The sequence below is a fragment of the Triticum urartu genome, chromosome 5A (genome assembly GCF_056163025.1).
Source record: "Triticum urartu cultivar PI428250 chromosome 5A, HENAU_Tu73, whole genome shotgun sequence".
Classification (NCBI taxonomy): domain Eukaryota; kingdom Viridiplantae; phylum Streptophyta; class Magnoliopsida; order Poales; family Poaceae; genus Triticum; species Triticum urartu.
This window is the reverse complement of record NC_141877.1, coordinates 46845904-46863242: the sequence shown is the minus strand read 5'-3', so window position 1 is coordinate 46863242 and position 17339 is coordinate 46845904. Positions and strand designations below refer to the sequence as shown.

Sequence of the window (17339 nt, the reverse complement as noted above, 5' to 3'; positions counted from 1 at the left end):
GTCGCAGCCATGAGTCCGGCGAAGTCGAGCGATGCTGGCGGCGGCGCCCAGCCGTCCACTGGCGAGATGTGCGGGAGCTCGAACCCTACGAAGGCGACAGCAGAAGAAGAGGAGGAGGACCCGCAGTACTCGGTGGAATTCAGGGCGGCCAGATCTTTCGCCGCGGTGGTGAAGGCAAATCCAGTTGGAAGCCAGCACATTGCTTCAGCTTTCGGCGGCGTCTAGTGAGATCCCAGTCCCATTCCCCTCCCCAATCACATTCCCCTTCTGTTGCTAGGGTTAGGGTTAATGTAGTTCTAGGGTTTGTGTGTGTTATAGTTCTGTAATTAGAATGATATAGTTGTTTAATTAGATGCTTATAACTAGGGTTTCTGTAAATAAAAGGATATGAATTGTTGCACTCAAATGATGTTCTGCTCTGGTCTGCACTAGCTTGATTCAGTTTCCCTTAAGTACTTATAGTGCACTATTGTATTATTATTTGCAGTCTTGAAGATGAGGTTTGGGAATTGAGGGTGCATTTTCATGACAGTGATACTATTGAAAGGAGTATGATGATGTCAGACATCACATATTACAATTTGGTAGCATTAATGGAGACAGAAGGGTATGGTTTTAGAGATTATATGTATTATGTGAGGGACCCTGGGCTAGGGATTGAAGGAATGGGATAAATAGATGATGATGAAAAGTTAGAGGAAATTTTAGACCACATAGCAGAGCAGAATAACAAGATATTGAATGTGACAATAGTTAGGGCCAGTGCAGAGAAAGTTCCCAATATAAATACCAGTGTTAATGTCATTGAGATGCAGACCCCAATAGAACAAATTGGAGAGCCCAAACTGTATCAGATTGATGATGAAGGAGTGTTGTTCAATGCTGAAAATGTGCATGTAGAAGCTGAGAGTTGTGATGCAGGAGGAGAACAAGAGCCAATGCCCTTGCAGTTTGACACACAGCAGAGCAGAATAAATGTGAGCCTGGAACCTGCTTTAGGTGATGCAGTAGTGGAAGAATACCATGTGACTGACAATTTAGAGGAGCAACTGTTAATAGAGCAAGAAATGGAGGAGAAAAGGAGAAATGAAATTGAAATGTTTAGGAAGAACAAGAAGGAAAGAGTGAAGGAGACTTGTTTGAACAAGAAGGAAAGAGTGAAGGAAACTTGTTTGAACAGGAAAGCAGCAGTGATGGACAATGAAGAGGATAGTGATGATGATGATCTGGTAGAATATGGTGATATCTTAGCTAGGCTTGAGGAGATGAGAAGACAGAAGAATGACCCAGAACTTCATTTTGAAGGGGACACAGATGTTGAGGAAATGTGTGACTCAGAGGTGGATGATGAGCTGTATGTGCCACAAGGTGAAGAATAGGATGTAGAGGAGGAAGAGGAAGAGGAATTGGAGGAAGAGGAACAAGAGGATGAGCTAGGGCAAGATGTACCAAACAAGAGAAGGGCCAAGAGACAAAGAAAAGGCCCAACAAGAAACTCACATGGGAGTATAGAACACATGTTTGAGGAGGACTGGATTCCATCATCTGATGAGGACAAGAAACCACAAGACCTTGGTGTGGAAGATGATGATGGTGCCGAGGCATTGGCATATGCGTTGCCTAATGGTAGAAAAAGCAGAGCAAAGAAGATGAAGAAGAGGTTATGGTTTGATGAGCACAGAGCTCATCCAGAGGAGCAATTTGTGAAGCATCTTTGCTTCTTAAATGTGTACCAGTTTAGAACTGTACTTCAAACCATGCACATTGCTCAAAACATGAACTTTGTCTACCATAGAAACTGCAATGATAGGGTGATAGCACAGTGCATAGATGAGCAATGTCCCTTCTATATAGCAGCTTCTCAGATTGCAAATGAGAAGTCATCTACAATTAGGAAGGTGTATTTAGTGCACACATGCCCTTCTATGTCAGAGAACACTAAAGTCACTTCTAAGTGGGTTTCAAAATTCTATGAGGAGGCTATCAGAAATGACCCATGCACAACAATCACAAGTGTTGGGGATATAATTATGTACGTAAGCCGGCCAGGAGGGGCCAGGTTACGCAAAGAGAAGCCCATCTGAAGCCCAAGACCAAGATGTGAAGATGGCGGTTCAGTAAAGGGTCTAAAGGCCCACAGACGATTTAGGGCCCATGGTGATAAGCCATCATGAGGGTGCAACTTGTATTGTAAGGTAGAAATAACTAGTCACCGAGCCGGACACTGTTTATGAGCCGGCCGGGACTCTGTAAGCCGTAGGGCGTCAACCCGTGTATATAAGGGGACGACCCGCTGGCGGCTTAGGGACAAGAAACAAGGGATCGAGAACCGGGCATAGCGTATCTCGCTCCCTGGTCATCGAAACCTCAAGCAATTCCAACCCAACTAGACGTAGGCCTTCCTACACCGTAAGGGGCTGAAATAGTATAAACCTCGCGTGTCCTTTGTCCCGATTAACCCCTTTAAGCTTCCTAGTTGCGATGGCTCCACGATCAAGTCCTTGCAAGAGGACATCTGCCGTGACAATTCCACGACAGTTGGCGCCCACCGTGGGGCCAGCGCACGGCGGATTCGAGTTCTTGAAGGGCAGCTTCAAAGGGCTCAAGGGATACGTAGTTGGCCGGATGACCAAGAGTCGTCGCGGCAAGATCTACATCGACGACGAAGGCCGGGGCCCCGACGCCGGTTCAATTGAGTACGGCTACCGGGCCCCCTTTGGCGGAATTCACGTCTTCATCGGCCGGATTGGTGAGCCGGGCCCAGAGCCGGACAGCTGCACCGACCTCGTCGAGACGGCTCAGCGTGCGAAACCCGCCCGAGCTCAACCCGTCGTGAAGCGTGCCTTTGTGGGTTGCATCCATGGAGGTGAACTTCCTGAAGGATCTGAAGGTGATGGTGAGCCAGCCGTCCTCTCTGACGATGATTCATCCGCCGGCTCAACAGATTAGCTGTATCAAGTTTAAGATGGCGTGCTTGGGGGCTGTTCCGATGGCAGCACTATTCCGGACCTCTCAGAGTCGCCAAACCGGGCAGGAGTCTTCATGGCTGGTACTCAACCCGGCCAAAATTCTATGGCTTCAGCAGCGATAACGTCCGGGTTAGGAGCAGCCGGGGCAGGAGGCCCTGTGCGCTCACCAGCTCAGGTGCTGATGGATCTCATGGATAAGCTTACGACTTTGTTAACTGTTACAGTCATCCCTGCGAACCAATCTGAGCATGAGGCTGAGGTGGCACAGGTTCGCGACGAGATCGCCCGGGTCAAAGAAACCTTAGCAGCTGAGGACGCTAGATTAGCAGCAGAGCGGGCGGCTTTGGACGTACAGGCGCAGCAACTTCAGGCAGAGGCCTTGCAGCTCACGTTGAGCCTGAACGCATCTAATGGGGTAATGAGGAGGAGACATCAGAAAACTCAGTCCCGTTTACCTCAGAATTATGATCCTCGGAATCTCTTTGCTACACCCGGGGCCGGCCCAAGTAACCCGCCAGGTGCGAATCAGCTTATTACATCTGGAGCGGGAGGTCTAGTCCGGCCTTAGGGGATGGCACCGCCTCACGGTAATATGGCACCGCCCAATTACGTACCAATACCGCAGGGTCACTTCTCCATCCCCATGGAGAACTTAATCGCAGCATCAGCACGTTTGGCGGCTCTCCCGGTAGATGGGGATGATCCGACAGTGGTGGAAACCCGGAAGATCAGAGAACTTGTCCAAACAGCCCTGGCTCAGCAAGAAACCTACTCCTACAGCCGGGATAGGATTCACTCGACTCCTCCGCCCTGGTTAGCTCCGCCTCGTCAAAATCGGAGCCCGAGTTACAGTAGACACATGGAGTCAGAGGCCTTGTCAAGTAACACTCAGCACCAGAACCAGCCCGGCGGGTATAACCCAGTTCAGAATCGGATACGTCAGGAGGACGAGCGGGCGGCTCAGCTGGCGGCTCAACTAGCAACCCAATAGAACTCACCGGCTTACCCGACGACTTCCGTTGAAGCGGGAGTTGCTACTAGAACCGTAGGAGTTCCTTGTCTGGTACTGGCTCTACATAATGTACGCCTGCCCAAGGATTTCAAGGGGCCTCGGAAGGTGCCGAATTATACGGCCGATTTACAGCCTGGGGCATGGATTGAAAGTTATGAGATGGCTATGGAGCTGCTAAAGGTTAGTGATGAGGCGATGGCTAAATATTTCACCATGATGCTGGACGGAACGGCCCGTTCTTGGTTAAAGGGTTTGCCACCCAATTCCATTAGTTCATGGGCGGAGCTAAAAGCCCGTTTCATCCAGAACTTGAAAGATACTTGCAAGCAGTCTATGTCAATTGTGGATCTGACAAATTGTAAACAGGAAGAAGGTGAATCTACGACTCATTGGGTGCGCCGGGTCAAGGATATAATACATTCGTCTGACAAGATGGATGCCGGCTCAGCAGTTCTCATGCTGGAGAAGAATTGCCGCTTTGAGCCTATGAGACAGAAGCTGGGGCGCCTTAAGCGTGATTGCAATGATATGGGGACGCTGATGGCGGCTTTAGTGAAGTATGCCGATTCTGATAGTACCAAGGATCCCGCGTCTGATGAGGAAAAGACAGGGAAGGGAAAGAAGAACGGCAATGGAAAGGGTCAGCAGCATAACCCGGTGAGTCAAGGAGGCAATAAGCATAAGGCGGACAGTAACCCGAAATTTGTGGCCAATGCACAGGGTAAAAATCAGAAGCGCAAAGGAAAGCCACCCCGGTTTGGTGGGTCGGGTCCGTCTCTCGAGCAACTACTCAATGAACCCTGCCCGAAACACGACACCCGGGAACGACCAGCGACTCATTTATGGAAGGATTGCGCAATCATGAAGGCTTTCAAGAATTCTAACACATTTGATGGCAATCAAGGCCCAGGCGGCGGTTCAGGAGCTGGTGGCTTTCATGGCCCGGACAGTGGTTCAGGATCCGGTTTTCAGGGAAACCAGGGTGGTTATAATCAACAGCAGTCTGGTCAAGGAGGTCAGCAGCAGCAGCAGTCGGGTTATCAGAGCCATCCAAAACAATTAAGCAGTGGGCAGTATCACGTGTTCACCACAAGTTTGTGTAAACGTGATCAGAAATTTCATAAGAGGGTTGTGAATTCTGTTGAACCAGCAGTCCCTCGTTACTTGAGGTGGTCGGAACAGCCTATTGTCTGGAGCAGGGAAGATCACCCTCCCCGGGTTGATAATCCGGGTCAACTGGCCCTAGTGGTGGCACCGCAAGTTGGTGGTTATAAGTTTACTAAAGTGCTCATGGATGGAGGTAGCAGCATCAACATCCTCTATTACGAGACCTTTCGGCGCATGGGCTTAACTGACGAGAATTTAAAGACTTCCAACACCGTCTTCCATGGAGTGGTGCCCGGTAAGTCGGCGTATCCTGCGGGGAAGATTGAGCTAGAGGTGGCCTTCGGAGACGGGCATGATTCTAGGGCGGAAAAGTTAACTTTTGAGGTGGTCAAAATAAAGAGTCCATATCACGCTTTGTTCGGGCGGCCGGCCTATGCCAAATTCATGGCACGGCCGTGTTATGTGTATCTACAGCTCAAGATGCCGGGTTACAAGGGTACCATCACTGTGCATGGAAGCCGAAAGGTGGCCCTGGAGTGTAAAGAGGGTGATGCGGCTTACGCCGAATCTGTCTGTGCAGCAGAGGAGCTCAAATTTTATCAAGATAACGTTGACCCGGCAGATATGACTTCTCTCAAGAAGCCGACTACGGAGCATGACCCGGCCATGAAGTTTAAATCGGCTACAGAGACTAAGCTTATTGATTTCACTCCAGGCGATTCATCTAAGCAATTCAGCATCAGTGCCAACTTGGATCCTAAATAGGAAAGCGCGCTCATCGAGTTCATCCGTGAGAAACGGGACATCTTTGCATGGAAACCTTCTGACATGCCGGGTGTACCGAGAGAACTCGCTGAGCACACTCTTAAGATTGATCCGAACTATAAGCCGGTCAGGCAATTTCTGCGGCGATTCAATGAAGAGCGACGAAAAGCTATAGGAGAAGAGGTCGCCCGGCTCTTGGCGGCTGGTTTTATTGTTGAAGTTTTTCACCCAGAATGGTTGGCTAACCCGATGCTCGTACTCAAGAAAAATGGCACCTGGCGGATGTGTGTGGATTACACGGACCTAAATAAGGCTTGTCCGGCTGATCCTTTTGCTCTCCCCCGTATTGATCAAATCATTGATGCTACGGCAGGTTGTGCACGTTTGAGTTTTTTGGATGCTTATTCTGGCTATCATCAGATCAAGACGGCAGTTAAGGACCAGGAGAAAACGGCTTTCATCACCCCATTCGGAGCCCTCTGCTATGTGTCTATGCCGTTTGGGCTCAAGAGTGCCCAGGCAACTTATCAACGGTGTGTACAAAATTGTCTTCACGATCAGATTGGGCGCAATGTTCATGCTTATGTGGACGACATAGTAGTGAAATCCAGAGAGGCGGAAACCTTGATATCTGATCTCAGAGAAACCTTTGACAATCTCCGGGTTTACAAAATGATGCTTAACCCGGAGAAGTGTGTATTTGGTGTGCCCGCGGGCAAGCTTTTGGGATTCTTGGTCTCAAATAGGGGCATCGAGGCTAATCCGGAGAAGATTAAGGCAATCACTTCTTTGGCTAAACCGGCATGTATTAATGATGTTCAGCGATTGGCGGGTCGTGTTGCCGCTTTGAGCCGGTTCATAAGCCGGTTAGGTGAGAAGGCCCTACCGCTGTACCAATTAATGAAGAGAAGGCAGACACCTTTGTCTGGAGTGATGCCGCTAATGCTGCTTTTGAGGATTTGAAGAGGCAGTTATCTGAGCCGCCGGTTCTTGCGGCTCCCATTGACAAAGAGCCTTTGCTGTTATATGTGGCTGCTAATTCACGAGTCGTCAGTGTGGCGATTGTGGTAGAGCGCAAGGAGGCTGGTAAGGAACATCCGGTTCAACAGCCGGTTTATTATGTCAGTGAGGTACTCATCGAGTCAAAGCAAAGATATCCTCATTGGCAGAAACTTGTTTACGGGGTGTTCATGGCAAGCCGGAAGCTGAAGCAATACTTCCAAGGTCACCCTATCACTGTGGTAAGTTCTGCCCCCTTGGGAGACATTATTCAGAACAGAGAGGCTACAGGACGAGTCGCCAAATGGGCCATCGAGCTCGGGCCTCATGGTCTGAAGTACGCGCCGCGCACTGCCATTAAGTCTCAAGTTTTGGTGGATTTCATCAACGACTGGACAAAGCTACAGGCACCTGAGGAGAAGCCCGATAACACTTATTGGATTATTCACTTTTATGGGTCCAGACAGTTGGAAGGCTCGGGGGCTGGAGTTGTATTAACTTCCCCTCGAGGTGACAAATTTTGTTATGTGCTCCGGCTTATGTTTCCTTACACTAACAATGCAGCTGAGTATGAGGCCCTGCTCCATGGTCTCCGGATGGCCAAAGAGATGAACTTGAGCCGGGTAAGATGCTTAGGAGACTCAGACCTTGTGGCTCAACAGGTGTCAGGCAAGTGGGACTCTAAAGTTCCCCTCATGGCGGCTTACCGTCGTGAAGTCGATGATGTGGCTGGATATTTCAAGGGTTACGTAGTGGAACACATTGATCGAAGGAAGAATGAGGCGGCAGATGCCTTAAGCCGGCTGGGGTCTCAGCGTAAGCCGGTGCCGCCTAACACCTTTCTTGATGTTTTGCATAATCCTTCTGTTAAGTTACCTACAGAAGAAGATCTGGCAATACCAGACCCGGAGGCACAGCTGGTGGCGGCTCTCCACGTTACCCCGGATTGGGCAGTGCCTTATTTGGCTTACATGACCCGGGGAGAGTTGCCGGAGGACGAGACCTTGGCAAGACAAATGGTCCGCCGGTCCAAGTCCATGACAATTGTCAATGGCGAGTTACATCATTACAGCGTCATGGAGTGATTCAACGTTGCGTGTCACCTGTAGAGGGTCAGGAGATCCTTCGTGAAATTCATGAAGGTGATTGTGGTCATCACGCCGGCTCAAAATCTCTTGTGGCCAAAGCCTTCCGTCATGGGTTTTATTGGCTGACGGCTCATGCTGATGCGGAAGACCTGGTCAGTAAATGTGACGGATGTCAGAAATTCTCACGACGAGCCCATGTGCTGGCTCAAGAATTGAGGATGATTCCAATTACCTGGCCGTTTGCAGTCTGGGGGCTTGATATGGTTGGGCCTTTCAAGAGATCTAAGGATAAAAAGACTCACCTCTTGGTGGCAGTTGACAAGTTCACAAAGTGGGTGGAGGCGGAGCCAGTCAGTAAGTGTGATGCAGCCACAGCAGTCCAGTTTATGAAAAAGGTGATTTTTCGCTTTGGTTTTCCACATAGCATCATAACTGATAATGGTACTAACCTTTCCAAAGGAGCTATGGAAGAGTTCTGTCAACGAGAGCATATCCGGCTTGACGTTTCAGCTGTAGCTCACCCTCAATCAAATGGTCAAGCAGAACGAGCCAATCAAGAAATCTTGAAGGGTATCAAGCCCCGGCTCTTGGTCCCTTTACAGCGGACGCCGGGTTGTTGGGTGGAGGAGTTACCTTCTGTACTCTGGAGCATCAATACTACACCTAACAGATCTACGGGTTACACACCTTTCTTTATGGTGTATGGAGCAAAGGCGGTCCTGCCAAGTGACATTCGTCACGATTCACCCCGTGTGGTGGCTTATGTTGAGGAAGACAATGAAAAAGCTCGGCAAGATGCACTTGACCTGTTGGATGAAGAGCGAGACTTGGCAACAGCCCGCTCAGTGATTTACCAGCAAGACCTGCGTCGCTACCACAGCCGCCGGGTTAAGTCCAGAACCTTTCAGGAAGGCGACTTAGTGCTCCGACTCATCCAGGATTAATCTAACATGCACAAGCTATCCCCTCCTTGGGAACGACCCTTTGTGGTCAGCAAGAATCTGAACAATGGATCATACTACCTTATCGACGTTCGAGAGCACAAAGACTCACGTAAGTCGGAGGAGGAGACCCGTCGGCCATGGAATATCGCTCATCTTTGGCCTTATTATACTTGAGCAGTCGGCTCTAATGTGTATATACTTATACTATGTATATTATATAAAGCAATAAAGCAGGACTTCTGTCCTTTTTTCCACTCCCAAAAAGGTTTATATGTTTTTCCTTATCAGGTGGTGGAGATAACCTAGGGGAAGCGGATTATATCTGAATCCGGCTTTCCTTTGGTCCGGCTTATGATCATATCTGAATCTAGCCGTTGATCACTTGGGGGCTTCCTGTTCAAACATAGGTCGTATTCAAACCAAAGAGAACATAGCTGTCGATACCCGCTTGATCGGCATACTGCCAAACCCACTTGGGGGCTTCTTGATCATATCTGAATCATAGCTTAACTCCTTTTGGGTCTGACGTGGATCGTATTCGAATCAGCGTCATTAAACAACTCTTATGGTCACTTGGGGGCTTCCTGTTCAAACATAGGTCGTATTCAAACCAAAGAGAACATAGCTGTCGATACCCACTTGATTGGCATCGCCACAGCCACTGGGGGCTAACAGATCGTATCCGAATCTTAGCTCAACCCCTTTGGAACGGGTCACTGATCGTATTCGAATCAGAAACCCTTGAATTTTGTTCATCATATTTTACAAGTGCCAACATTAGGTATCTTGTGACCCTCTTGAAGATACAATGGAATACATTACAATCTTCTAGAATTAATGTTAGTTACATCAGGTTGTTAAGAACCAGGTGAACTTATATGTGCCAATTTTCAGGAGTTAAGTTTACCCTCAGGGGTTGGTTTATATAAGCCGGAAAAAACAGCTGTGAGCACTATAGGGCAATGCAAGGTATTTTTGCAAAGGACATAACAGATTCATACAAACTACAAAGAGAATAATGGCGGCGGCTTATGCAAGTATTAAGGGCCATAAGCATGCGCAAAGGCATAGCAAAACTCAAGGTATCTTCTACTTTGTTACAAGACTCCCCGAGTCTGAATGATGCATTGTTTTCTATGATGACATAAGCAGGTGGCGCCTGACAAGCTACTCTTGGGGTTGTCTTGAAGCCCCCGGGTTATCCTTCTCCGTCTCTCCGCCGGCTGCTTTGTCCTGGAAGGATGATGAGGCACAGTCAATGCCACTCAAGGCTTCAAACTCAGCTTCATCATCTATTAAACCGGTTGGGTCGACTTCAGGAGCAAAGGTGTGCTTACGGGTTGGAGGGATCAAGTTGACATCGTCGTAATGCGGCATGGGGATTCTCCGATTCTCCTTGTCATAACCCGGCTGACACTTGGTGAGGTCAGTATCATTCCCAATAAGAGTAGCCACCGGACGTATATCCTTCACACAGGCGGTGAAATCCTTATCATTAAACACGGTGCCATCTTCCTTTAAACTTGGATACCAAAGAGCAATATCAGCGGGGTCTAGTTCTGAAAGCCACGCCTTGGCCTGGCTCAATGCGGCTATAGCTCCGGCTCTTGCAGATGCTCGTCTTAACTCTTGGATTCGCTGAGGTAGCACAGCAAGCCGCTTCAACACATCTTGCAGGAGATGAGGAACATTGTTTGATAAAGCCACAACGGCCAGAGCACGTTGTGACCCGGTGTAGAGTTGTTCCACCAGAGTATAAACCGCCTTCAGCTTGATCACCATGTTCTGCTTAAGATTTGTGCTCCTGGGGCCTGCGTTATTAAGCATAAGGTGAGTCAGAGGAGACAACTGAAATGGTCATTTAAGGAGTTTTGCAGTGTTTAAAGTTTGAGTAAGTCACTCACCGAAGATTGCTGAAACCATTCGAGATATCTGGCGCTTTAAGTCGGATAGTTCGGTCGTTGCTTCCGCAAGCGATGCCTCTGCTGTCTCGGCCCGGGTCACCAGTGCAGCCTTTTCATCAGCCCAAATTTTCTTCTCCGATTCAAAATTTTGCTTCAACTTCTCTTGTTTAGAGACGCTGAATTCAAATTTGGAGTTGGCCTTCTCAATTTCACTTTCCTGGGTTGCCAGGCGATTCTTCAAATTAGCAATCTCCGATTCAAATTTACTTATGGTGGCCTGCATTGCACCGGATAGTAGTAAAAGTTACGGCAAGTACTATTAAGTCCCGAGCACTTTGCAAGCAAAGATACTTGACACTTGGGGGCTAATGTATACCGAAGCTTTCTAAATTATTAAGCCGGTCCTGAATATTAAGTCCCAAATACCTTGCAAGCAAAGATTTTTGGCACTTGGGGGCTAATGTATATCGCAAGTTAAAGGTATTGTGTTACATCCGGTTTAATTATTTTTTCTTTAAGCCGGGCAAGTAGCTCTAACAATTTTTCTAAGTCTACAGCATATTTATTCATAAGCAATAGACTTGGGGGCTGGTACAGTAAGTGTGATTGAAAGTAAGCTAGCATAAGTCATACCTCAGATTTTTGTTGTATCTGCTTCACCATGTCAATTTCCAGGTCACGGCTGCTTTATACTTGATTGATATAGCCGGAGACAATCTCTTCAATACTCAAATGGGTATAGTCAGCGATGTCCAGCTTGGCCTTCCGGCGTTCCACCAATTCCTCTTTAGAACACTTGGCAAGTACAGACGGCTGTGCCGGCTCAACAAACTGAGTCTTGAGAATTTCAACTTCCTGATCATTTTCCTTGGCGGGGCTAAGAGCCTCCGGGTTACCGAAATCGTTGAAGGTTTGTTCAGTAGGCGGGTCAGAGGAAGATATAGGAACATCATGAGACGGTTGAGGCGGCGGCTCGTGAGCAGAGGCATCAGGAGCAGCTGTGCCCAGCTCTGGTTCAGTCACAACCAGCTCTTGGGGCGGCTTATTCTTTTTTGCCCTTTTGCTGGGCTTTACTTGCACACTGTGGAAAAGGTAGACAGGTTAAATACAGCAAATATGAGTAAAATAAAGCATAAGGTACAACAAGTTTATATTACCCGGGAGCAGTTTTGAAGGCTGGCATGTTGGACTGCATAGACTCACTGGAGGAAGGTGAAATATCCTGATAGTTGGAGTCAGAATAATTGAGAGGCTAACAAATGAAACCCGCCAAAGGAAAAAGAAGGTGTAAATTGGAGATAACCTCAGTAGGGCGTTTCCTGGTCACATCAGGTAAGCCGAAGGAGAGTTCCGCGTCTTTGCTGGTCCGGGTCTGCCTCCGGCTCTCATAAATCTGTCGCTTCAAAAGAAAGTCAGGATCTTGGTAAGCCAAAGGATGTGAAAATCTTACTTTCCGGGTTACCCTTCGAATTTTCTGACGCGGCCGAAGCTCGGAGTAGGAGGAGATTACAATTACCTCTTCCTCGACGGGTTGGCTGTTGCCCATGTCTTCCTGAAAGAAGGTTAACATCAGTAAGGTAGAAATAAAGGAGAAAGGGAAATTCAAAGGTTACCTCTTCCTCATTATCATGAGTATCATCAAGCTGAAATAGCTCAGAGGCGCTTGGCTTCCTTTTCCTTGAGGTGGTGGGCCTGGTGGTTTACTTTTCGGCTCTCTTGGCCGCCCTGGCTTTCTTGGCTGCCTCATGATCATATTGCGTGTTCCAGAAGCTACCATTTGTCTGTAAAAGGTTATAACTAGTTATGCGTAAGAATACAGCCTAACATGATGAAACATAACCCGATGGCTGGAAACTTACTGCAGGGGCCGGGTTCTTCTGGCAAAAAGGTAGTAAGCCGAAGGCGTTACTATTCATTGTGCCCTCTTTCAACAAGGACTGAGTTGTAGCTTCCACTATGTCATCTGGTAAGTCGTCAGGGTTATGACGTTGAGGGTCATCCTTCTCGCCTGAATAATTACACATTAAGCCGGGGCGGCGGCTTAACGGAATTATTCTCCAAGCAATCCAGACTCGGACCAAGTCAATGCCATCTAAGCTATTCCCTAAAAGAGCTTTAATCCTCTTGATTTTGGGGGTGAGTGGCAGGCGTTCAATAGCTGTCAACTTATCCGGCAGCGGGTGAGTAGGTTCAAGGCGCAATGCGCGGAAGCCGGGCAGTGGATTTTCGCCAGCCGGAGAAGTATCTTGGTAGTAGAACCATGTCTAGTTCCAGTCCTTTGGATGACTCGGCAATTCAGCATAAGGGAACAGGCAGTCTCTCCGCCTTTGAATTGATATGCCACCAAGCTCCAGACTGGGCCCGTTGGCCCGTTCATTCTGCCGGTTCAAATAGAATAATTCCCTGAATAGAAGTAGGCTGGGTTCTTCTCCAAGGTAGACCTCACAGAAAACTTGAAAGTTGCAGATATTTGACACGGAGTTGGGCCCGATGTCATGAGGTCTTAAGTCAAAGAAGTGCAAAACGTCTCTAAAGAATTTTGAACCGGGAGGAGCAAATCCCCGGCTCATGTGATCGGTAAAAATGATCACCTCCCTTTCCTTGGGTTGAGGTTTCTCTTCAGACGGGTCAGGAGCACGATAAGACATGACGTCCTTCTTGGGCAGATGGCCGGACTTTACAAACTCTGACAGTTTGCTCTCCGTAACAATGGATGGGACCCAGTTGCAGGTAATCGGAGGTTTAACAACTTTGGGTGCCATTGAGTAAATGAAGCCTACAACAAGATAAAGGAAATTTTTCGGTTTATTATAACCCGGAGAATAAGCATTATTGGGTTGTCTGAGATGGCAGCTTAAGTAGGGGCCTAATGACATATAGGTGGTTATGTGATAATGTTTAAACAACTGCAGGTATTAAAGATGATGAAAATTGTCTTAAGTCGCCAAAAGCAGGCAGTGCTGACAGTCAGTATTATCTTAAACCGGTCACATGAACTACTATGGCTGAAACAGAGTCAACAGACGCAGTTTTTGGTTAAGTGTGGAACAAACAGGTTTCACAAGTTGCAATCATTTTTTTGGATCAAACGATGCTCTGGAAAGAAAAAAAATTCTAGACCTAAAGCAGTACAGGGAAGTTCATATACTCGAGGAGGGCTTCCAAAAACAAGGAAATGAGATCCGTTTTCATACAGAATAAGCACAAAACATCCTCCGCGGCAGTTCTATGTTACTTTTACAATCTGAGCAAGGGATTAGAGGTGAGAGCTAATGGAGGTTTGCATCGGGCGGCGGTGAATGTCGATGAACTAAAAACAGTACCAATGCAGATCTAAGAAAGGGGATAAAAAGAACTCAGAGATGCGGACGAGCTGCGGAGGGTTGCCGTTGTTTTCTGGTCCGAATCAGGGTGATGCAGCGGCCTGAGTCGATGAAGACGAGGGGTTCGATGGCGGTGGCGGCAGAGCTTGAGCAGCGAAGAAAGGAGGTGCGAGGAAGAAGACGACTGAAGAAGGAGAATGGGAAAGGACCTAGGTCGCGCCTATTTATAAGGAAGGACCGACCAAGATGGCGCAAAAAACGAGGAGACCAAAGCATCATTATCCAGCGGCCCCGACGCCTCGATTCTCGGGATGGTCAGTAAAGGCAAAGATTCGTTGGAGGACATGATGGATTAAAATATGAAATTTATTGAAGATGACGTCACAGAGATTTGACCCGGATCCAGATGATGACGTCATGGCGGGTTAGAATTTCCGCACAAAACAGAGGACTAAGGGCTAGTTTATAAGGTTTTTTAAGATTGACATGAACCGGTTCAAATCAATCTGGGGCCTAATGTTGGGGATATAATTATGTACGTAAGCCGGCCAGGAGGGGCCGGGTTACGCAAAGAGAAGCCCATCTGAAGCCCAAGACCAAGATGTGAAGATGGCGGTTCAGTAAAGGGTCTAAAGGCCCATAGACGATTTAGGGCCCATGGTGATAAGCCACCATGAGGGCGCAACTTGTATTGTAAGGTAGAAATAACTAGTCACCGAGCCGGACACTGTTTATGAGCCGGCCGGGACTCTATAAGCCATAGGGCGTCAACCCGTGTATATAAGGGGACGACCCGCTGGCGGCTTAGGGACAAGAAACGAGAGATCGAGAACCGGGCATAGCGTATCTCGCTCCCTGGTCATCGAAACCTCAAGCAATTCCAACCCAACTAGATGTAGGCCTTCCTTCATCGTAAGGGGCTAAACTAGTATAAACCTCGCGTGTCCTTTGTCTCGATTAACCCCTTTAAGCTTCCTAGTTGCGATGGCTCCACGATCAAGTCCTTGCAAGAGGACATCTGCCGTGACAATTCCACGACAACAAGTATTATTAATATTGCAAAGAGCAAGTATGGTGTGGACATATCAACACACATGGCATATAGGGCAAAGAGGGCAGCAAAGGCTGTTGTGTTAGGAGACCAGACAGCCCAGTACACCAGGATTAGGGATTATTTACAGGCTGTGTTGGATACAAATCCAGGTTCAAGATGCATTGTGACAACAAGATATCTGAAGGAGCATCCAAGCACTAACCCTAGGTTTCATGCACTGTTCATATGCTTGAATGGATGCAAAGAAGGGTTTCTCAATGGCTGCAGACCATTCATAGGTAAGTTAATAATATTTGTGCTAAGTGCTACTAAAATTTGATTTCATGTGCTAATCAATTGTGATTTCATTTATTTGTTGTAGGTCTGGATGGTTGTTTCATCAAGCTCACTACTGGTCAACAAATTCTAGCTGCAACTGGAAGAGATGGGAACAATAATATTTTTCCCATTGTTTTTGGAATTGTTGATAAGGAGGACACTAACTCCTAGACCTGGTTTTTATACCAGTTGAGACAAGCATTAGGTGGAGAATCTGGAAAGTTTGGGAACTACACAATAATTTCAGATAGGCAGAAGGTAATCAGTTGTAATTACTTTCTTTATTTACTCTCTTGTATATACTTTCTTGTATTTACTTATTGTACACATAGGGCCTTTTAAAAGCCATTACCAGAGTGTTTCCCAATTGTCCCCAAAGGTTTTGCCTTAGACATATCTACCAGAACTTTCAAAATGCTGGGTATAGAGGGCCTAAATTAAAGAAATACATGGATGCAGCTAGTTATTCATACAGTGAACATGGTTTTAAAACTGCAATGGCTGCATTAAAGAATGAGAGTGAGGCTACTTGGGAATGGCTAAGAAAAATAGCTAAACACACTTGGGCCAGACATGCAATGGATATGAACTGCAAAACAGACTTAGTTGTTAACAATCTAAGTGAGGTTTTCAACAAGTGGATTCTAGATGTCAGGGCTAAACCAATTAGGACCATGGTGGATGGAATTAGGACAAAGTTAATGGTCAAGTTCAATGCAAATAGAACAAAGACTGAGACTGTAAGATGGGAAATTTGCCCAACATATGCAGAGAAATTAGAGGAAGCAAAGAAGTTTGCAAGGAACTGTCATGCTTTGATGGCTGGGCCCAATCTTTACCAAGTCACTAGTGGGGAGAGAACTTATGCTGTGAACCTACAACATAGGACTTGTGGGTGCTAGAAGTGGGATATGACAACAGTTCCTTGCAATCATGATGTTTCTGCCATACACAAGGCTAAGCTTCAGCCAGAGGACTTTGTTCATGATTTCTTAAAAAAAAGATGTACCTGGCAGCTTACAGTCCCATTGTATATCCTGTATCTGGACCTGATATGTGGCCAAGGACAGACAGTATGGACATTGAGGCTCCAGTTTTCAAAGAACACAAGGGAAGGGCACAGACTAAGAGGAGAAAGGGCCAATATGAGAAGCCAGCTCCCAAAGACACCTCAAGAATGGCCTCAATTACCTGCTATAATTGCAAAAAGGTTGGCCATAGATACACCAATTGTAATGTTGCTTTGAATCCATCACTGGCAATGAGAAAGAACAGGCATGAGGTAACCAATGTCCTAATATTGACTATTTGCTGCTGCTTTGAATTCATCTTCCTGTTCTTGCACTATTTGATCTTTTTGTAGCCAAGCAACAGCTCCTATGAACTTGATGCAGCCACACCAGCAAGGAGGGCCTCTTCTGCTGCTGGTGCTGCTGCTACTGCACCATCACCAGCACAGAGGGCATCTTCTGCTGCTGGTGCTGCTGCTACTACACCATCACCAGCATAGAGGGCATCTTCTTCTTCTGCTACAGCACCTGGACCAGCAAAGAAGAGGGCCTCTTCTACTTCTGTAACAACACCTGGACCACCAAAGAAGAGGGCATCTTCTGCTTCTGCAACAGCACCTGGACCACCAAATAAGAGGGCCACTTCTGCTACACCACCACAGAGGACAGCTGCTGGTAGTTCATCATCTGCTGCAAAGGGTAAAACAACAGTAACTAGATCTTCAGCTGCTGCAAAGGGAGCAAGGGCATCTTTCTTGCCTCCAAGGCCAACTGGTGTTTCCCAAAGAATCAGGAAGCCCACCCAGAAAATTAGAGATTACTTGACTGCTTCAGGTGCTCGATGGG

The 17339-nt window shown here is 47.3% G+C and overlaps 1 pseudogene; it reads left to right on the top strand.

Moving 5' to 3' along the window:
* Positions 1–9: 9 nt before the first annotated feature.
* LOC147967901 (uncharacterized) lies at positions 10–16846 on the top strand (annotated as a pseudogene).
* The last annotated feature ends 493 nt before the right edge of the window (positions 16847–17339 follow it).